Source organism: Rattus norvegicus, chromosome 3 (genome assembly GCF_021556685.1).
Source record: "Rattus norvegicus strain SHRSP/BbbUtx chromosome 3, alternate assembly SHRSP_T2T, whole genome shotgun sequence".
Lineage (NCBI taxonomy): Eukaryota > Metazoa > Chordata > Mammalia > Rodentia > Muridae > Rattus > Rattus norvegicus.
Window position 1 is genome coordinate 111,011,552 of NC_141536.1, and position 23,685 is coordinate 111,035,236.

The window sequence follows — 23,685 nt, forward strand, 5'->3', positions numbered from 1 at the left end:
ACACACACGTACATATGTACACACACACGCACACATTCACACACACACATACACACACACACACACACACACACACACACACACACACACACACACACACAGCCTAGGAGCGTATACATTGACCTAAGAATTCTTTAGCAAATTGCACCATTAAGTGTGTTTACGCATTTATGAATCTGTTATTGATCTTTTAGTTCTGTGTTCTTAGTGGAACATGAACCAAGAAAGCCTTGTGGCATTTGCAGGAAATCTAGTTGCCAGAGTCTATTAATTTCTTGAGAGTCAGTTGCTCATGTCTGAAATTTCAGTTCAGCCATTACACTAAGTAGCACTGCAATGTAATATTTCCTAGGTGATTTTTACTACAGTATTATGTCTTTAAAATTATTGATTAGTCAAGATACTTAGATTATATTTATAATATGTTGAACATTTTAAGATCTACCACATGGTCAGCATCTTTACCTGGATGTAGAAATGAGTAGCAGATGACACTTTGAAACCCTTCTGAGCCTCTCAATGATCTCACCAAAGACCTTCCACCTATCTGCCTCTTGGGTACTCACAAATCCAATTACTTAGAAGTAGCCATCTCTTTTTTCTTTTCTTTCCAGATCATGCTATACGGCCTCCTCACAAGTAAGATCACACTGGCCATGTACTTCCACCTCACTTCTGATCTTACATGTTCCCAGATATGAATGTCAAGGTTATTTCATCATCTGAGTGTCAGAGTTCATTTACAGAAACTAAGGTTGTTCAGCCTACTGCATATCTATGCTGGTACTAGGTCCTGATAAGTTTTACTTATTACTTTCATTAAAATCACACTGCACGAACACATGCATTCACCAGTCTGGGTCTGCACATAGGCAAACACATCAGCATCTCAGTCTGCCTTCTCCACACATGCAGCTATCACATGAAATGATGACAGAAGCTTCTGCAACACTTTCTGAAAGACTGGCTTGAGGCTGCTTCATGGTTAAGTTTTGCTATAAGTAATACTACACTCTAACAGTCCATATAATTAAGTACATAAACAAAACAATAACTTAGCACTTTACCATTGTCACCAATTTTTATGATTTTATATGTCTGTATGGAGTGCTGTGTTTGTGGGAAGAGGGTACATTTGTTTTTATTACCATCATCCCAAACATGTGATCAAATGGCAGCGCATTATACCCTGATTTTATAATAAATGTGATAGCACAAAGTTCATATGGAGATGACAGCTAGTGTCTTCAAACCTGCAGATTAGCAGAAGCTTGAGAACAAATTGGAAGGAAAGAAGGAAGGAAGGAAGGAAGGAAGGAAGGAAGGAAGGAAGGAAGGAAGGAAGGAAGGAGTGAAAGTTTATTCTTATGAGCAGGGACAGTTGTTTGATGGAGAATACTTTATGGAGACTACTCCACTCGGTATTGTCATCTCGAAATGTTCATTCCTCGAGGAATAGAATGTGACAGTAGACTTGTGACTACACACCAGGCTCAGACTGTAAAGCTTGAGTGAAAATTATCATTATAATATTATTAAGGCCCTGAACTTGTGCTGACCTACATAAATTTTTAAAAATAGAATCAATGTCTCTTTTTGGTAGGACCACATCCTTTTTTTTCCTTCGGAGATTGCCCATTCTCAGGATCTTCATGATGCCTCTAGCTACAAAGAATCCCTACATACCTGCTAATAAGCTGCACAGCCTTCTGTATATTCATTTATCCACTCCCTTAGTTAATGGGATACTGTGTGAATGTCTCATGGGGAGACATAAACAAATGTCTGCTTTCACTGATAGAGCATAGTACAGTCCTATCAAAGGCAAACTTGGCAAACCAAAGAGTTTAGGGGCTTATTTACATTGACAAGGAGAGGATGACCCCCAAAGCAGCTGAAGCAAGCATAATGGCACATTTGTGGCTGCAAGATGGAATCTCCCATTCGTTAACCTTCCACCTTGCATATACTCTAGCATCTCCTGAGACCATGAGGCCATATGCAATTAGAGAAGAATTGCATACAGCTGACAGCCAAGAACATCAAGGATTGGCTGAAATGTGAGATGAGGGTCTGGCAACCCTCCTCCTGTCTTTCTTTTGTGAAAGCATGTCAACAGGCTTGATCCTGGGTGTCTTCTGGTGAGTAGTCACAGCTGTTGTGATGATGATAATGACTGCTTTGCTCAATAGACAGCATTCTACAACACTTGCACATTACTCAATCCAAGAAGTTTCAGTTTGTGTCCTCAAATTTTTATCGAAGTGTAAAATTCATACTTGTGAATAAAATTCTGTCCTGTTCACTCAAGAAAGACTGAAGACCTTCGTGAAGTCAGATGAAGACAGGGAAAAACACAATGTTGCCTGAATCACACAGGAACTTAGACTCTTGATGGCATAGCGGAACTCAGGCCATACAATAGAACATTTACAGAAATTAAAACAATGTTTTGATGAATTTCTACCATAATCAACATGTGTACACTAGTATAATGGCTATAGTTGGTCATTTTAAAGGTTTTCAATTCGACAAACTGTATAGCTGTGTAAGTCTATTGTAAGTACCAGATGCTTGAAGAGATCAGGAGATAATGAAAGTCCTGTTCATGTGGTGTCCATCATGAATTTACAACAAATAATAGTAAGTAGGCAGTGGCAGACAAGAATCTGCTGAGGAAAGAAACAATCAAATGATGTCTCTGTCCTGCTTTTTCACCAGGGCCATCTGATAAACCTATTTGTTTTAGCTTGTAAAAGCTGATAAATATTGATAATGCTTAGCTAGTACTTAAATATTTAACAGATTTTAGAACCTTATCACAAAGAATCCAATGTGGGAAAGGAGAAATTTCAGATAAAGGCATAATATTTACGGAGAAGCTAGGCATGGCAATAATATAAACATTCATCTCACTTTTATAAAGATCAAAATAAAGGAAATGAAAAGCAGAAGAAAAATATGGAACACAACTTATTTTACTTATATTTTAAGTAAATTTTAATGTGTGTTGAAGATGACCATTGCCTTTATGGGAGAACACTGACAATAATCTCAGTGAATAAGGGCAATTAGAAATAGCTTCAAAGTGCTAAATATTTTTATGGTGTTCAGAGCAAGAAAAGATGATTAAGAAAGCAAAATAAAAGAAAATTTCAAAATATATATTGGGTTGCTCAATAAGCAATACTTATGTGTGAATATAATCACCAATTGGAATATAAAGACAAATTATACAGGGCTGTGCTTAGTCCAGACAATGCACATGGACACAGCGATAGGCACAACAGTAGACAAGCTTTCCCGTTGTAAATGCTCTAATCGGATAGATGCAGAAGGAAATGATTGAGGAAAGTCTGCATAGAGGAGAAAGGTCATTAATATTAAATCTTAAGAACTGGACATGACTGCCCTGCACTGCCCACTCCCCTTTACTGAGTTTATCACTTCTAGTAGAAGCATTGCCGCCATGTCTGATAAACTGCCCTACAAAGTCACAGACATTGGACTGGCTGCCTGGGGACAGAAAGCCCTGGACAGAGCTGAGAATGAGATGCCAGGTTTGATGCGCATGCGGGAGAAGTACTCAGCCTCTAAGCCACTGATGAGCACTTGCACTGCTGGCTGCCTGCACTTGATTGTGAAGACTGCTATCCTCATTGAGACTGTCGTGGCCCTGGGTGCTGAGGTGCAACGGTCCAGGTGCAACATCTTCTGCACTCAGGACCATGCAGCAGCTGCCATTGCCAAGGCTGGCATTCCAGTATTTTCCTATAAGGGTGAGACAGATTAGAAGTACCTGTGGTACATTGAGCAGATGTTGCACTTCAAGGATGAACCCCTCAACATGATTCTGGATGATGGTGGTGACTTTACTAACCTCATCCACACCAAATACCCACAGCTTCTGTCAGGCATCCTAGGGATCTCTGAGGAGACCATGACTGAGGTCCACAACCACTACAAGATGATGGCCAATGGGATACTGAAGGTGCCTGCCATCAATGTCAACAATTCTGTCACCAAGAACAAATTTGACAACTTCTATGGCTGCTGGGAGTCCCTCATAGATGGCATCAAAGGGGCCACAGATGTGATGATTTCCAACAGGGTGGTAGTGGTAACAGGCTATGGTGATGTCGGTAAGGGTTGTGCCCAGGCCCTGAGGGGTTTCAGTGCCTTGTCATCATCAATGACTCCATCAATTACTGCAAGCTGCAATGAAGGGCTATGAGGTAACCACCATAGACGAGGCCTGTAAGGAGGGCAACATCTTTGTCACCACCATAGGCTGTGTTGATATTATTCTTGGCTGGCACTTTGAACAGATAAAGGCTTCAGCCACTGCCTCATCTAGCAATTAGGCAGGAAGTGAACCCCAACTTTATCTAGGTGTTTATTTATCTAGGTGAGTCCACAGCTCAATCTGCGCCATCGCCTGGTTCATGAAGGTTTCTTAACCAAGAAAGACAAGTGACAGTCTGAAAGGGGCTGGAAAAACAAATAGGAAAAGGCCTGACACTACTGTAATTGATGTTTCCTATCACAAGCCTGGGCCACAAGCAGATTAATTTGTTCTATAATGGTTATATACTATTTAGAATCTTAACAAAGGAAGGTGGATAAAATACAGTTTCTAGTGGAAAAAAAATAAAGGGACTGGACATGCTACCTGATAGCTTTCAGGGTCCTGGAAGATTCTATGCATGCTACCAAGGAAGAAAGTCTTCAACAGTTTTAAATAGCTGTGTACTCTGTGGACTACAGTGATACCTTGTATGGTAAGATGTGCCCACTTGTGCAACAGAAGCATGGATATTGTGGAAATAACTAACCACTTTTTGATAGAATTTAAATGTCACTGCACAGAATAGAATTCATGCCTGGTACTGTTAACTTGCTCAGTCTGGCTAGATAGGCACACTGAAGAACCTAGTACTAATAAAGTGAACCCTGACTATATAGACTACTGAATCTCAACCATTGTTAGAGAACCCTCTTTGTGTAGTACATGGTAATAATTAGAGACCGGTCCCAACATTCCATGATGTGTACAGAATAAGACTGTGTTGAGTGATCATCTCTGAAATGAGAGATTTATATCACATTACCTTCCCCCAAGGGATAGGGGTCATCATTGAAGGGAAAGGGAGTATGTAAGATCTAGAGGGAGTAGAAGCCTATAGGAAAAGCATTTGGTGGGCATGACAGAACAGTGCTTAGGCACTACTTTTGTATTTGGTAAGAATGAATGCAAGCCTTTTCCAAAAATAAGTATCATTCTCCACACAATGATCGCAATCCATATTTGTCTAGATTTTATATTCTGGGACTAGTTAGAGCAGTTAAAACATGAATTCACAGTATCTGGTACTACATGCACAAGACCTGCACAAAATTAAGGCAGCAAAAGTCTCAACATGGATTGGGGAAAGGCTCAAGAACCCTTACGATTTCCAAAGAGCTATTGGTAATTGCTAGATGCTGGAGGAAGGATACTTAATGTTCTTCAGAAATGTGGGCTCTGACAGACTATATATGATCCAATTGATAGCCCAACACCTATAGCAGCACCAAATGGACTCTTAATGGATTAAAAACAAACAAATAGGAAAGAGAGCACGTGCAGTTGAGAAAGGAGGAGAAAGTAGTAGAAGGATGGGAACATGGTTGAAAGGGAGACCACAGGGTAGACCCAAACCAAACACATGTGAATGCATGAAATTCTTAGACAACAGTGTCAGAGCTGGGCCTTCCACAATGGATGGTTTTAAAAGGAGAGGAAGGACCTTCCAGGATGTAGAACGAGCTCCCAAGACACAGCACAAGTAAAAGAGTAGCAGCTGAAGGAGTGGTGGGACCACTGTGGCATCTACAGCACACTTCAAGTAGAGAACAAGTTGGTGGTATTTGGAGAGCAGTGGTGCAATCATGAGATGAGAAAGCTACAGGTCTTCCCTACACACATCAATAATCTTATAAACACTGAATGTGTTGTCATATTGCCCATATTGTGATCATGCCAAACATGACCAAGACTTTAAGATATTGTTGGACAAAGTTATGTGCTTGGGAGGTGGGGTGCAGCATTGCTGTGTTTGGCTCTAATTAGACCCAGGGTCTAAAATTCAAACCAACGTATGCTGTGATCGTTATATGGATAAGAAGAACTCATTTGGAAATGAGTTTACATTCATTCTCACCAAATACCAAAGTAGAGCCTGAGCATTCAGTGATATAGTGACATCAAGAACCATCCACAATGAAGCTGTCCTTGTGTGCTTCTGACTTAACAGATTAACTTTCCCCTTTTTAAAGTTAAAATTCTAAGCACGAAGTACATAAAGTCTCTGTAAAACATAAATTTGTTCGTAAGCATGCCAAGTTTAGTCTTCATCTAGTACATACATCTCTCCGTTACCAAACAGAAAGGAGGTTTACATCAGGACAACCCAGAGCTGCAGCTAGAGAAGAAGGAATAAACTAAACACACACAAAAATGAGGTCCTCTGAATATACGGGGACATGAGCAAGGATCAGGGGCATAGTATAGCAAGTGACACCAAAGGGGTCCAGTGTTGGGCAGGGAATAAGGGTATAGCAACTTGGGAATAGTTATGTGAGGGTTTGGTCTCATCTGGAACATATAAAATCATTAAAATCTTTTAAGGTATGCCCTCCAATACCACAAATGGTGTCAGTACTTGTTAAGACACCAAGAGCCTTAATGAAGTAATCTTTAATGAGATTATTGGATTGGAAATCTCCATTCACCATTTATGTTTTTATCATTTGAACTTTCAGTAAATTATTGAATTATTGTTTGCTTCCTTCCTCCCCTCTCCTGTAATCCCCATTCTCCTATTTTGTCTGTCTTTATCCACCCTCCCTTAAGATTTCTTTCAAAAAAGAACAACCAAACATTTTATCATCTCCAGGAACCCCTACAGGCCTTCTTTTCTGTAATACTGTTATTTATGCTTAAATTGTCACAGACTTCAAAGTTAACATTTCAGCTGGTAAATAGTAATATTTTTGAAGAAATTTTAATATAAAATATAAACACAAACTTCATTATTAACCAACTATCCATATTTTGCAATAAAATGCATGTGCTTATACACATGTTCCCAATTTAAATCTAATAATATTAATGACAAAGAGTAGAAAATTGTCCCTTCAACTTTGGGAAAGAAAAACAAACATATCTACTCCCCAATACTCTAATCAACATTATATCAGAATAATTTACTGAAACGTCATAAAAGACAAGAAAAAATTACAGTGCACATGTAAACTTTTCTATAAATTATGAACACCTACAGAGTAAATAAGAAAACTTATTTATTATAACAACCAAAATACTTGTTATTAAAATAAATGACTCACAGAACCTTTAATGATCTGTTGAGTCTGATTTGTGTTGGCCATCTACTGCTGGGTATTCAGTCTCTCTTAAGAGTGGTTCATTTCTCTTGGAGAAAGTTCTTTGTCTCATGATGTCGCTTTAACCTCATAGGTCCTTTGCATATATATTAAGGCTTCAGGTTCTGTGTTTTTATGGGATTCATGTGTAGGAAAACATCTTTCTCTGGTTCTATATGTGTTTCTCATATATTTTCTTTTGCTCTTTTCCTTCTGTTTAATTGTCCCCATTCCAACTTGTTTGTTTTTGGCTTACCTTATTTTATTATTAACCCTTAAATGCATCTTTGCTTCTTTAGGAAAAACAGAAATAGTATAGACGCAGATGGATGTGGAGGTGAGGATGAACAGGGAGGAGTCTGGAGAGAGGAAATCATGACCAGAATATACTGCATGGAATTCTATTTTCAGTAAATAAAAAAGAAAATGAAGAAAAGAAAACTAAATGAATTCTGTAAGTGTGCAGGAGATGTAAACATTGTCAAATATAATACACTTTTATTTTTCTATACCTTTGTAATTTCATGAAGATGAAATTAAAGGAATGTGGTTTATACTCATATCAATGTTTTAACATTAAGGAAAAACTAAAGAAAACACTTTTAAGATCATTATGCTTAAAACAAAAGAACACTGTCGAAGGACCCTGAATACACTGCAGGATCAGTTCCCCGGAACTGAAGATGCCACCCCTTTAAAACTATTATTGTAGTAAGTAAATCAATGTGGTCAATGAAAATTAACAAACAGTTCAGAAGGAAGATTTAAATCAAAATTGGTGAAAATTATACTTGAAAGTTTTAGAAGAGATGTACTACCTGATGTTAGATTGTTCTAAAAAAATTTAATAGTTATGATGTTACTGCATTGATAAGAAGACAATCCTATGGTTTGGGGAGACAGAGTGGGTAGGTCCCTCAATGGGGGTAGGCACATATGGTAAAAGAATTTGTAACAAAGTCACCAAAATAATTGAGAAGGCAAGTCTTTTCCTTAGCAAATATGCCAAAGCACCTGAATATTGTTTTGAACATCAGTAACTTCTTAATATTCGTTACATACATATTATTTCAAATGAAACATACAGATAAATTTAATAGCTGAACCTCAAAGCAGTCAAAAATAGCTAATAGGATACTTAGGAGATGGAAAATGCACTGACCGTAGGAAGATGGGACTATAGGTCTTCACTCATATTAATGCTTCTTACCTTTAAGTGCATGGTTGGGAAACCTGAAAGGCCATTGACTGGAAGAAATATGTGTGAAGTGCATAATATTAATCAAATCAAATAAGTATCTCTAAACAAACTGATAATTTAAAAGTTAACTGATAAGATGCGAAGAATGGCTCAGTGGATAAAGAGTTTGCAATGTAAGCACACAGACCTGAGTTTGAATATGAGGAATTCATGGAAAGCTGGATACAGCAGCCAGTGGTGTAGACATAGAGTACAGTGTACAGCTAGATGAGGACAGACAAAAAGATCTTAGAAACTGGATGTCCAGCTTGCCTGGCTTATGCAGCAAGATATCCAATCTCCAGAAAGATTGACGGCAAGGACTGACATTCAAGGAAGTTTCTTGATCACATGCATTATGGTAAATGTCACCCACACTCATACACATGAATATGGACACACACGCACACACACACACACACACACACACACACACACACAGACAGAGACACACAGAGACAGAGACACACAGAGAGAGACAGAGAGACAGAGAGAAAGAGAAAGGGGGATGGGGTAAGGGTAGGGGTAACCAATTCCTGCCACAAATATGGATCGTCAGACCCATGCGAAAATATATTCCTAGCGTCATTTAACTGCTTCCACATAATCTGAGCCTTGGAATTTCATTGAAATTATAGTACCTGGCATCAACCCAGTGAAACACACAGCAGAATCTACCAGAGTGGAGACACAAAACCCACAAATAAAGGTAATAACATCTTAATGATCCATTCTCCTGACATACACATTCCATTACAGCTCTCATTATCTTTACAGCATCAGAGTCATATAAATGCTGACTGCAGAGCTTCCTGCTCTTCTGCCTTCCCTGGAATTCACCCAGAGCTCCACTGGGGAGAGAGGGGAACCTCACCTCAAACCCAACACACTAGGATGGGAATTTCACATTTACCTAACTGAAAGGACCGTCAAAATGCAATTACCTTATTAGATTAGGAAATTAAAATACATGCCCAAATAGATTGTTTTATTTTATTTGAACATTAAATTTAATCAGGGCATAATCATTTAATTGCTGTTTTATTATACAGGTAAGTGATATCTACTAAATCATCCCTCTTAAATGTCATCCATGCCTGTATAATTCTAGAAAAGGAGATCTCAGGTTAGAGAGATGGCTCAGCATTACGAGCACTGACTATTCTTGCAGAGTGCTTGGGTCCCAGCATCCATACTATGGTCACAGTTGCCTGTAACTCCAGTTTCAGGGGATCTCATGCCCTCTTCTGACCTCCGTAGGTAGACTGCAAGCGTAGGCAGCATATACGTGCACTCAGGCACATGCACATAAAATAAAATAACAAAAATTGAAGAAAAAAATTGTTAGTGCTCTCAATGAGAAAAAATACTGGAAATAAACATATCTCAAACTACACAAAATGCCAGCCCCAAATTTACAAACCATATTTAAATGGAGTTAACAATTCTTACTGATTTTTAAAGTCTAAATTTTCTTTTCTGACTCTGAACATATCCTGTGCTGATAGACGTACATTACACAAAGATAGGAAATTGAGGGGGAGTTTTATTTCTCCTCAAAAGAGTCAGAAGAAATCACTGTTAAAATTCCAAATGGCATATTCTGGCATGTTAAGATAACTGTTTATTGCTGTGGTTTGAATATGAAATGTGGCCCTCAGGATCCTGTGGTTCTTTGTCCCCAGCTGGGGGCACCATTTTTGGAAGTGCTGAAAACTTTGGGAGCCTTTGCATAGCTGAATCAAGTACACAGCAGGAGACCTGACTTGGGGACAGGCGTTTACCTTAGACTTGTCTGTGTCCCTCTCCTTTCTTGGCGGTTAATGTGCCAAGAAGCTGTTCTCTACCAAGCCTTGCTGACTCACTTCTAGCCCAGAAACCAGGGAGAGAGCTGGTATGTTTTTATAACTTTATGAAAGTTTGAGTGTGAACGAATCACCCTTTCACTTGTATCTTGCCAGCTTCTTAATGTTGCTTTAAACACCAATTCATAATGATGTATTTATAAAATTAATTTTGCTCAATTATAAGGACAACAATAAAATTGTGTATATTCTCATAGTCAAAAGAGGAATCATATTGTACACCATCGTGTTATCGGCTTTCATTTAATTCTTCATTTTGTTTTTTTAACTTTAGACAGGGCCTCACTCTGTAGCCCAGTCTAACTACTGACTCCTGATTCTCCTGCCTCACCCTCCTAGATGCTGGTATGTTAGACATGTATCACTATACCTGGCTACAAAATACTTGTTCTGTGTTTTCACCGATGTTCGACATTTATATAAAATAGTATAACCTGATAAACCTTATTTTCACGGCATTTTTGCTTTTGTATATGATGTGAAGCACACAGAATCTCATGTGTCTTCACTGCTCTGGACAATAATTTTTAATAGCTCTATGAATTTGAATAGTGATTACCATAGTTGGCTTTTCTCCAGCACGATAACACCATGACCAAAGCAATTCTCATCTTACAGCTCAAGTCTGTAATCCATAACTTAGGGAAGTCAGTGCAGAAGCTTAAGCAGGAACTGAAGCAGAAACTAGGGAGCAATATTTAACACATAATATCTTGGTCCTCATGGCTTGATCAGACATCTTTCTTACATAGGTCATACCCACTCAACTAAAAATGTTACTTCCCACAGTAGGCTGGGACCACCACATCAGTGAGCCATTCAGAAAACGCGCAGACTCACCTACAGTCCAGTCTGGTGGAGGCAGTCCCTCAGTTGAGGCTTCTTCTTCGCAGGCGTGTCAAGCTGACAAGCACGATTAGCCATCACGCTGACTAATGGCTTTGTTAGCTAAATTCTCATTTCATAATTCTAATCACCTCGCATGTTTCCAAATGTTCTTTTGGAGTTTTGGAAGAGTCATTACTGCTTTTCTTAATGATTTATAACATTTACCTGCAAATGATGAGTACTGAACTTTGACTAATCAGGTACAAGTTATTTTCCCACATGGCCTTTTAAGATGCTTAGTCTTTGTCTCTACAGACGTTTTAAAATTACTGGGAAATTGGAAACGACCTTCCGCAATGCCTTACCTATTGCTTGCGATCTTGGCAGATCCTGCATGCACAGCTTGATGCTGATGCTCCCTTTCTTCTGATTTGTTATATAAGTAAGCATTTAAAATCACCAGAGCCTCCTTTACATGCTCTGTGAGAATTCCCTCACATGTGTGAAGCTTTTAATGCATTACCATCTGCTTCATTGTTGTCTCTTCCGTTTCATATATAAATGGAATTCTGCATCATTTGCAAGCTCACTATGATATACAAAAATGCCTTGTACTCTGTTTCATTTGTATATATATATATGCATGTTACATAATGCATGCTATATATATATGTTATACATAGTATATATGTACGTAATATATGTATGTATATATGTATACATGTACAATATGTATATATGTTATATATAATGATATAGATATACAAAGCATATATACATATATACACATATATACTTTGAAATAGCTTGAAACTTGTTTACAGAACTAGCAGCCATTTAGTCTCAATATATTTTAATGAAAAGCTCTTGACATTACACATTTAAAAATTGTACTGTCCTTTCTTTATTGAACATTGTTCTGTTTAATGAAAGGGAATGTTCACTAAGTATATTGAATATTGCTCCTGTGTATTATTGAGTACATACCGCTTTCATCAATGGGATTGCTCTTTACAAAATTTCCTTATATAATGTGTGTGTGTGTGTGTGCGCGCGCGCGCGCGCGTGTGCATGTTCATGTGCATGTGTATGGAGTGTACTCACACACATGTCATGGCACTCATGTAGAAGTTAAAGGGGAACTTAAAGAAGTCAACTCTCTCCTTCCACTATGTGGACCCTAGGGAACTCAGGCCCAAGCCTCAGCAGCAAATACCTTTGAATACTGGGGTCCTCTTGCCTGCCTAAGACAGTTGGCATAGTACCATTTGCTAAATTCTTGGTTATTTCAAACAACAGGGTGACCATGGATTTTTATATACTTAGAAAAACTTGCCTATAAAACTTTCTTAATCAAGATGGGTTTGGAGCTACTTACATGACAAGATTTGAGGGTTTTGTATCTTGATTATATTTCTCACTTATAATATGCAGACATGTATATATACTCAACTATGCATAAACCTTTTATGCAAAATCAAAATTTCTTCTGTACATCTTTCAATTCTTTGCTTTTTATACGCTGCATTTTAAATAACTCTATTTCCCAGAGATAGATAGTCTTATACATCTTTCTGAATTTCAATCTATTTGCCTTCTTTTTTCCTAACTCATTGTTTCCCTCTGCCTGCATCCTTGGAACTACTACTTTTGCAGTATTCTAACATCTTAAATAAAAGGCTATTTCATTCATCATTTCTTATCTTCCTAAATGATAGCCCCTAAAGATATAAATGTACCTTTGAAACATATTTGAAAATTTTCCAGAAATCTTGATGCATGCTTTCTTGGTTTAATTATGTCCTAAAGATATTTTAATTGCATTCTTATTCCCTCTTTAACTAAATTGTTTTTAAATTGAATCTTAATTAAATTTTAGTTTTGTTTGTTCTTGAGAAAAGGATGCAACCTAATGTCCAGTTTTTAAAAGTCAACATCATAGGCATGGTTTTGGACCTAATTAAATTTTATAAACATTCCCCAGGCACTTGACAAAACAATTTTCTTTATTTCTAGTTTAACTTTATAGAAATCATAAGTAGTAGGCACATTTACCTAATCTGACTTGTGATAGCATTCTTTGTTCTCTCTCTCTCTCTCTCTCTCTCTCTCTCTCTCTCTCTCTCTCTCTCTCTCTCTCTCTCTCTCTCTCTCTGCCCTGCTCCTGCTCCTGCTCCTGCTCCTGCTCCTGCTCCTGCTCCTGCTCCTGCTCCTGCTCCTGCTCCTGCTCCTGCTCCTGCTCCTGCTCTCTCACTGGCTTATTCTCTTTCTCCCAATTTATACTTCTGTTTTAGGCACTATGCTGCCTTATAACCACATACAATTCAAAAACTGAAAATCAGGGGGTTCATGTAAGTATGAACTACAATCTATGGAAACTCTCCTGCGTGCTAGGCAATGCAGAAGGCCCTTAAGAGTGAGCAGTCTTCACAATAGTCCCAGATAATATAAAATACCTTGGTGTGACTTTGACCAAGCAAGTGAAAGATCTGTATGACAAGAACTTCAAGTCTCTGAAGAAAGAATGGAAGAAGATCTCAGAAGATGGAAAGACCTCCCATGCTCATGGATTGGCAGGATTAATATAGAAAAATGGCCATTTTGCCAAAGGCAATCTACAGATTCAATGCAATGGCTGTTAAAATTCCAACTCAATTCTTCATAGAGTTAGAAAGAGCAATTTGCAAATTCATTTGGAATAACACAAAAACCCAGGATAATGAAAAGTATTCTCAACAATAAAAAATACTTCTGGGGGAATCACCATCCCTGACCTCAAGCTATATTACAGAGCAATAGTGATAAAAACTGTATGCTGTTGGTACAGAGACAGGCAGGTAGACCAGTGGAATATAATTAAAAACCAAGAAATGAACCCACACACCTAATGGTCACTTGATCTTTGACAAAGAAACTAAAAACATCCAATGGAAGAAAGATAGCATTTTCAACAAATGGTGCTGGTTCAACTGTAGGTCAGCATGTTGAAGAATGCAAATCGATCCATTCTTATCACCTTGTACAGAGCTTAAGTCCAAATGGATCAAGGACCTCCACATCAAACCAGATACACTCAAACTAATAGGAGAAAAACTGGGCAAGAGTCTCGAACACATGGGCACTGGGGAAAATTTCCTGAACAAAACACCAATGGCTTATGCTCTAAGATCAAGAATTGACAAGTGAGACCTCATTAAACTGCAAAGCTTCTGTAAGACAAAGGACACTGTCATTAGGACAAGACAGCAACCAACAGATTGGGAAAAGATCTTTACCAATCCTAAATCTGATAGAGGGCTAATATCCAAAATATACAAAGAACTCTAGAAGTTAGACTTCAGAGAGCCAGATAACCCTACCACAAAATGGGGTACAAGTTAAACAAAGAATTCTTGGCTGAAGAATATTGAATGGCTGAGAAGTACCTAAAGAAATGCTCAACTTCCTTAATCTTTGTGAAATGCAAATCAAAACAACACTGAGAGTCCACCTCACACCAGTCAGAATGGCTAAGATCAAAAACTCAGGTGACAGCAGATGCTGGCGAGGATGTGGAGAAAGAGGAACACTCCTCCATTGTTGGTGGGATTGAAAGCTGGTACAATCACTCTGGAAATCTGGAGGTTCCTCAGAAAACTAGACATTGCATTACCTGACAACCCAGCTATACCTCTCCTGGGAATATACACAAAAGATGTTCCAAGATACCACAAAGACCCACGCTCCACTATATTCATAACCTTATGTATAATAGGAAGAAACTGGAAAGAACCCAGATGCCCTTCACCAGAGGAATGGATACAGAAAATGTGGTACATTTATACAGTGGATTACTACTTAGCTATCAAAAATAATGACTTCATGGAATCCATAGGCAAATGGATTGAACTAGAAAATATCTTAAGTGAGGTAACCCAATGACAGAAAAGCATACATGGTACGCACTCATTGATAAGTGGATATTAGCCCGAAAGCTCAAGTTTACCCAAGATACAATCCATAGACCACATGAAAGTCAAGGAGAAGGACAACCAAAGTGAGAATTCTTCACTCTTTCATAAAACGGAGAACAAAAATAGTCATAGGAGGGGATATGGAGGCAAAGTTTGGAGCAGATATTGAAGGAACTGCCATCAAGAGCCTGCCCTACATGTGACATATATATATATATATATATATATATATATATATATATATATATATATATATACACATACACACACACACACACACACACACACACATACACACATACATATATGCACAGCCACCAAAACTAGATAAGAGTGATGGAGCTAAAAAGTACATGCTGACAGGATCTGGATATAAATGTCTCCTGAGAGGCATAGCCAGAGCATGTCAAATGCAGAGGCAAATGCTAGCAGCAAACCACTGAACTGAGAAGAGGATCCTTGCTGGAGGAATTAGACAAAGGATTGAAATAGCTGAAGGGGCTTGCAACCCCCTAAGAACAACAGTGCCAACCAACCAGATCCCCTAGGGACTAAACCACTACCCAAAGACTATACATGGACTGAACTATGGCTCCATCTACATATGTAGCAGAGGATGGCCTTGTTGGGCACCAGTGGAAGGAGAAACCCTTAGTCCTGCCAACATTGAATCCCCCAGTTTAGGGGAATGTCGTGGAGGGCAGGAATGAGGGTAGATGGTGAGGGGAGCACTCTTATAGAAGAAGGGGAAGGGATGGGATAGAAGATTTATATCCAGGAAACCGGGAAAGGAAATAACATTTGAAATGTAAATAAAAAATCCAATAAAAGAAAAAAGAAAGAAAGAAAATCATGACAGACAACAGCTAAATAAAATAAGATAATAAATTAATGGAGTAACACTTAAAAAAAAGTGAGGAGTCACAAAACAGATTTCTGGTCCTTGTGGGGGCATGGCTTAGAAATGCCAAGAAATAGATATAAACAATAATAAATGACAATAGTTCATCTTGTAGATAAGGATGTGATTTTTACTATAAAAATAGAGGAACAGATGAAGGGGCTTGGGATTTTGGGAATGGTGGCACTGTGAACGTCTACATAGGGCCTCAGGGAGAAGATGACATTTAACTAAGGATGTGAGAGAGGTAAAAGAGTGAGTTAGTGCTGCATGGCTCCCAGGGGAAGATGTTCCAGCTTTTACAAAGAGCAAGGTGTTAAACCATGAGTGGTCCAGTCTTAACAGTAACAAATCACCCTATTGCTGGCACAGAGGAAACAAAGTTGAGGGGAATATCAGATAATTTATGATACGGCACTTTACACAGAAAATCAAAAATGATACACAAGGAAGGAGTTAGATATGTTAATGAAATAAGATACTTAATTTAATTATGTATTTTAGTGCCTTTGGGAGCAAAGAATAATAGGAACCAAGTTTTCTACAAGAAAAATCTTCTACGTCAAGTCCTTCAGTTTTTACAAACCTCATTTTCAAAAGTAGTTGGATCTTTGTTTTGAAAGTTCTCTTTCTCAAATCTTTGCAAACTGCCTGAATCCTGCCCATCTCTTCTCTAAATGCAACCTGCATAATACATTTTCATATTCAGAGTTTGTATTTTCCTACATCAAACATAATTACCTGTGAAGCATTTTGTGATATTTCTGCAAAATAAATTATATTACAGAGCATTTGGGGCTCCATTTACTACCTACAACAATTGGTTTGAGTGTATTGCATTCTTGGCATAATGATATGAATGATAATGGATATTATTTAGATGCCAAGGGTGTTCTCCCATGGCACTGCACGAAGCTGATGAATTTCTGAAGATTCAACTAGCAGCTGAAGTGTCTCAGTTAATCTGCACAGGAAGAGTGCTTCTCGGGTTTCAGGCCCAGCAATGCCCAGCATGTAAAGGAAGCAGATATCTGACCCCACTTCTCTACACGGGCTCCTCACCCACAGCCCAGCTCCTGCAGACACAGCAATTACTCAGAGCATGGGACTTCATGGCAGAAGGACCATCTATCTCTTGAGCTGTGGTGAATACACAAAGATGAATTAGTTTTCACATTTGGGATTTGTACAATTAAAATTATAATTGTTCATTTCAAGATAAATATAAAGTCTTATCCAGCAGCTCTGCACAGAATATAACCTTAAGTCTTTTTTCTAGTTGTGGGGACTAAAATTAAATTTGTAAAGCTAGAATAACCAGGCTCCACACTCAACAACATTGTTTATATCATTTCTGCAGTATAGTGTTAGCCTAGATTTAACTCCTGTCTCTACTACTTAGCAAATCTGTTACATAAATCATGTAAATAACAGTCATATCTGTGTTCTGGTTTAGTCATCTATACATTTAGATTTCAAATATACTTTTTTTCTTGATATAGAGGTTAAATGAGATTAATGTCCTAATTCTTATGTTATGAAGCCTAGGACAATAAATATTATAACTTATATGAATTCTATAGACGAATCATTCTCTGGTAGGAAGTGGGGAGGTTCATCTTACATGAATTTTATTTGTTCTAGTTACAATAGATATGATAAATATTTTTTCTCTTCGGAGTTATTTTGTTGCCCAGTGCCAACTATGAGCATGTACTAGCTAGTAACAAAAGCAAAACCTACCAGGAGATAAAAAGAATATGACAAAGATTAGAAAAAGAAAGAAAACCATTCCATTTTTAAGTCTCATTCTCTGACTGATGGAATTCTGATAAACTAAGTTAGATTGTTTCTTTATTCATTGATACTATGGAAGGTCATCCAAAAAAGACAGGTAAGCGTTATTTATGTTATTCAGATAGAGTTAGCTGTCGCCTGGACAGCTTAAACAGTAGGCACTTGTCTTCTGGTTCTGGGAACTTGGAAGTTCAAAGTCAAACTGTTGTCATAGTAAGATGATGGTCCTCTTCATAGTCTGTCGATAGCCCCACTATTCTGCTGTGTATTCTAAGCCTCTCCTAATGCGTGCATATAGGTGCATATAGGTGCATATAGGTGCATATAGGTGCATATAGGTGCATATAGGTGCATATAGGTGCATATAGGTGCATATAGGTGCATGGTTATTCCTCTTGATTGTGCCTGCTCTTAAAAATGCTAACCCCCATCATCTCATGAACCCATCTAAACACGTTTATGTTTCAAACATTCAATTTACAAACATCATTACATTGAGATTACAGCTTCAACCCATGAAATTGAAGGGAACATGAATATTAAATCTATAAGAGGAGTATATCATAATTTTTATTTAATAAGTGAGCTTAAAATCAACTGGACATGGGTTTGGGGTCACCCAAAGAGGCACAGACAACCTACCAGTGACCACACACCCAAAGAAAAGTGACTTCTCCTTACATAAATACTTAGTAATTGTTAATATTGCTTCATCTGGGGATAGAAGCTCATGATTCCCTCTCCTATCCATCTAGAATCTTGACTACTTGATTTTTGGCAGTTTTATGCAAGTAATTCCAGTAATACCCTGAGTTCATGAGTGCAATTGCCATTTCTGCCTTGAGGAGTGAAGAGTTGGCATCTATGTCCCATTTAGGACTGAGTGGTCACTAAACTATTATTTTCAACATCATGACCAATTATGAGCCTTTGAATTTTTGACACCCACTGTAAGAAAAAATTCCTCTGGTCAAAGTTGAAAGTAATTCTAACCTATCAGTATGAATATAAATATATAAAGGGAGGTGGACAAAATGTCCTTTAAACAAGACAACAGTAGTAGATTTCTACATCAAGCTCATGACTTTCATAGTCATGGACTGTGTCCAGGTTTCCTGTACCAACTCTGAGTTTCTTCTTGTAGAGCAAGTCTCATATCCAGTTGGAAAGTGGTTGGTTGCTCTATAGAAACCATGCCACTATTACACCAAAGGCACAGTTTACCTGAAAGGTTAGGATGGCAACATTCAGGGTTCCTCACTAAATAATATCACTAATGAGTTTTATCCTTCCAGTGGCCTACATAGTACCTTAGGGTAGCATGAAAGCTATCCTGAAGGGAGAACATTTTCAGAACAGTTTCAGCTGGATTTCACACTACTCTAAAACCTAAATGTGTGGTATCATCAGCAATAGGGTCTAACCATCTAGTTGTGAGAGATAACCAAATGTAATGGTTTGTGTTATACCTCTGATCTCTGAGGTCTCACAGATTGATAACTCATAGCAAGGTATTTCATGTTTTGCACTGAAAAGTGCATTTAGCAACCCATGGCTTCCGTGAGAAGCATTGCCCATTCATGTGTGGTATGTCCATTCAAATACCTTAAAGATCTCAATTAGCTTACATATTGTAGTGGTTTACCCAAGTAATTTTCATAATCTTTACTTCAGATTACTTCATAGTTTGCCTTCTGTCTGCCCTCATCCTCTTGTTCCCATTCCTGTACACCTTTAGATCCCTGTACCCCTCTCAACTTTCATATCGCAAGAGTTCTACTATCTTCAACTCCCATTTCAAGGCTTCGTTCCTCTCCCTGTATTTTGAGGTTTTTTCTCATTACTTTAGAGATACTTCAAAACAGACACACACAAGTCTAAAAAATGAAAACTAGGATTCATCTATGAGGCAGAGCATATAAGTGGAACTTCTTGGATAGTCACACTCATTTGCACAACACTAACTTACCCATGTGACTCTCATTGGCTAAGTTGGTGATCAATTAGAAATCAGCAAACATAGTTCAATAAAAGACTTAATTGGTGTTTATAAATTAGACCTTGTTTCCTAAACACACCTTGTCTTGGGAGCTAACTAGCATGCTGTAAAGAAGCTTGAGCTAGACAAGAGAGTTAACAGAAGCCTAGAGGGAAGAAGGCTGCAGAGAGTGAGAGCCCACCTGGGCATTCCAGGCGTGCCCCATCTTGCAGCTACACGGGAACCCTGAAAGGAAGAGAAAAACAATGCATAGCATCTCAGCAAGCACATAGAGTGTTATAAAGTGACAAATTAGTTATTTCCAATTGAGTATAATGAATTGTTAGTTGAAATTCATGACAAAAACAAACTACCAACATATTCTCTTAAATTAGTTATGAATCAGTGAAGTTCAGCCTCAAAACAGGATTTTGTGATATTTGTTTAGAATAGAACAAGCCTAGATAAGGAGAGAAAGCTGTGGCTGAACCTAGCAATAGATATGAGAATGGAAATGAGAAGAAGGGAGACAATAATTTCTCAAAATCTGATAAAGTTTTCATAGTCTTAGGATTTCATTTGTCTAGAGAAAGGAAAATGTTGTGGTTAGTTGATCATATCAGATTAAGGTCAGCCAAATATGGTAACATGCAGAGCACAATAACTGTCTTTTAAGTGAATTAAATATTATTTCTCTTGTGTTCATAAAAAATATTAAAGACAGTATAGAGTTGCAAACTGCTTCTATGTTGTTAGTCTACCATCTAAAGGCATTGTCTCATGACAGCCCCTCATGCACTGAAACTCGTCTGTGATCTAATCAGCCCAAAAGAAAGAAGATGTGTTGCTGCATATAGTATTAAAAGAAATCATTTGCTTCTGTAGAATTACAAAACAGAGTCAAAAGGCCATGAAAACATATAAGGAATGAAAATGAAGAATAGCTATATGAGAACACTGTATATATCACATTATTCAAGTAACTTTGTCTTTCTACGGGTGGATCATTTGCTAGAAAGGCTATAAGTTTCATGCAGAAATATGTGACAGAAAACAGCAGTTAAGATCCCAGAATCAGAGGTGACTGAGACATCAAGAGCCACTAATAACTTCAGAGAAAATTTAAGCCTGAAAAATAGATTCCCTACAAAATCCACCATGTCATAAATAATAATGTCATGGACTCCCACACACCCATTATTAGAGCTTTTATGCTCATAGCTTATACTGTATTATACACTCCCTGTATACTTCTAAATAACAAAGGATTTAAAATAAAATACAGCTATACTACAAACTAAGTTAGTCTAAATCATAAGGAATCAAAGACTCTGAAAGCATTTATATTACATGTAGAAAAATACAAAATCAGTGACTTGGGGGTCAAACAATAAGCTTTGGAAACCACAGAGCTGAAATAATGTGTGGACAGAAATAAGTAGATAGAATTGAATTAAGGGGAAAATATATATGCACATGTGTGTGGTGTGTATGTATGTATGTAAGAGGAAGAAAATAAGGAAGGAAGGAAGGAAGGAAGGAAGGAAGGAAGGAAGGAAGGAAGGAAGGAAGGAAGGGAGGGAGGAAGGAAAGCAGGCAGGCAGGCAGGCAGGCAGGCAGGAAGGAAGGAAGGAAGGAAGGAAGGAAGGAAGGAAGGAAGGAAGGAAGGAAAGAAGGGAGAATGGAAGGAAGGAAGGAAGGAAAAAATTCTGAGCTAGAATATACTTAGTTTTCCAGTGGGTAATAAATAGCATTCAGAAGATGAAAATGGAAAGTATAACATCTAAATAACACTATGACATTTGGCACTTAATCTCTCTTGCCTCTTCAAACTAACTCAATCCCAAGAATACGTAGCCAAGACTGTGTCCTACAGATAGACACAACCTCATTTATCCCTGCGAACTCTGCAAGTGAAACGCCACGAATATGGTTTGGAACAGTTCTCTAAGATTTTTGATTTGCATGTCCTTATAAAATGATGGAATGAATCCCATTTTTGAGTACCTAGATGAACATACTTACAGAAGAATTGACGCTGCCAAGTCATCAGACCTAGTTGCTCTCACTTTCACCCAGTCTCAAGGCCCAGTGTTTTCTGGATACTCCAGCAAACTTCTCCCACAAATGGACCTTATCCACCACTACTAGAGCTGTCCCCCTGAATAGTGTTAATTATCTTTGCTAGTATACTAGTTGGAATGAAAAGTATCCCCCATTGGCTCATGTAGTAGGTCAACAGTTTGTGACACTAGGAGTGTTGTATGTATGAAGAAGTAGTGGGCAGTCATGATAGCTTTTCAATGAACCTATAAGTTAAACTACCACAGTTCAGTAATTGCTATGGAAAATGAACTTTTCCAGGGTATTTCATCAGAGTAACAGAAAAGTAACCAGTACAGAAATTGGTACAGAGAATGGGGTGTTGTGATACAGTCAACCATATGTTCTTTTTGCTTTTGGAGTATTTTTATGGTAGAACTGGGAACTGTGTGCTGGAATAGCCATTAAATGTTGGAAGTAGAATTAATCAGTAATCACAGTAGGAGTTTTAAAGTAGAGAATGCTGAGAGGATTGTGGACAGTAGACTCGGCTTGTGAAGGTTCAGTGGGGTATCAAAAAGTCTGTCAGAAACAAGCCGCTTGTGATATTTTGGCAAAGAATCTGACTACATTCTGTCTTTATATGATAATGTGCATGGGGTTGAATTTAAAGGTAATGAACCAATTTCATTGATGAAAGAAATTATAAGACAGAATAACATTAAGTCTGAGGAATATTACTGATTACTCTTATGTAAGTGTATAATGAAAAATATCAGCAAAAGGAATGAGAGGAAATAAAAGCATGCAATTTGGAGAAGAAAAGAGCACTGGGAGGAAAGTTACATGTTGAAAAAGAAGATGTAATTGTTTTTAAAAAAATAGATTGGTTCTATTGAAGAAGCAGTCTTTGGTCCTGAACTGGAAAGATAGGAAGAATGCCCTCAGGGCAGGACCACTCTTAGTAAAGCTTCTACTTTATGAAAGGAGAGAGGCTAAATAGTTTCTTGCTGCTAGAAAGACCATCCTGGGAAGCTTTTCACCAGCTTTGTAATATAGAAGCTGCTGTTCCAAGAGGGTCAGAGTCATTCCAAGCTGGCAGACCAACTTGTCAGTGCCACCCACTGTATTGGTTTTGTAAGCATGATGGATGCAAGAATGAAGGGTCATAAGTTCTTATTCCAGTTTCAGAGAACCACTCAGGGCTATAAATGTGATAGAGCCTTAGTCCCTGTGAGAGATCCTGGTGGTAAAGCTTGGTTTATAGAGGACAGTTCAATGCACTGGAGATGCAAGATTCATGAGCCATGAACCAGGAACCAAGGAGAGCTGAAGATAGTCCACACGACGGTAAAGATCCAATGAAGAAGACACTCTGAGGGTGTCATAACTTTTTTCTGTTAATTTATTTATCTACTTTGCATCCTTCTACTCCCGGTACACACCTCGCAAAACCTTCCCCCCAAACGCACTTCCCCTTAACTTCTGATAAGGAGGCGGTCTTTCACAAGGAATCAACTCATACTTGCACCTCGAGTCACTGTAGGACGAGGTGCATCCTCTTCCACTGAGGCCAGACAAGACAGCCAGTTAGGGGAGCAGGATCCATGGGCAAGCAATAAAATCAGAGTAAGGCTCCATTCCAGTAGTTGGGG

At 38.2% G+C, this 23,685-nt stretch overlaps 1 pseudogene; it reads left to right on the top strand.

Annotated features, from left to right (window-relative positions):
* Positions 1 to 3,469: 3,469 nt before the first annotated feature.
* Ahcy-ps8 (adenosylhomocysteinase, pseudogene 8) lies at positions 3,470 to 4,364 on the top strand (annotated as a pseudogene).
* Positions 4,365 to 23,685: the final 19,321 nt, after the last annotated feature.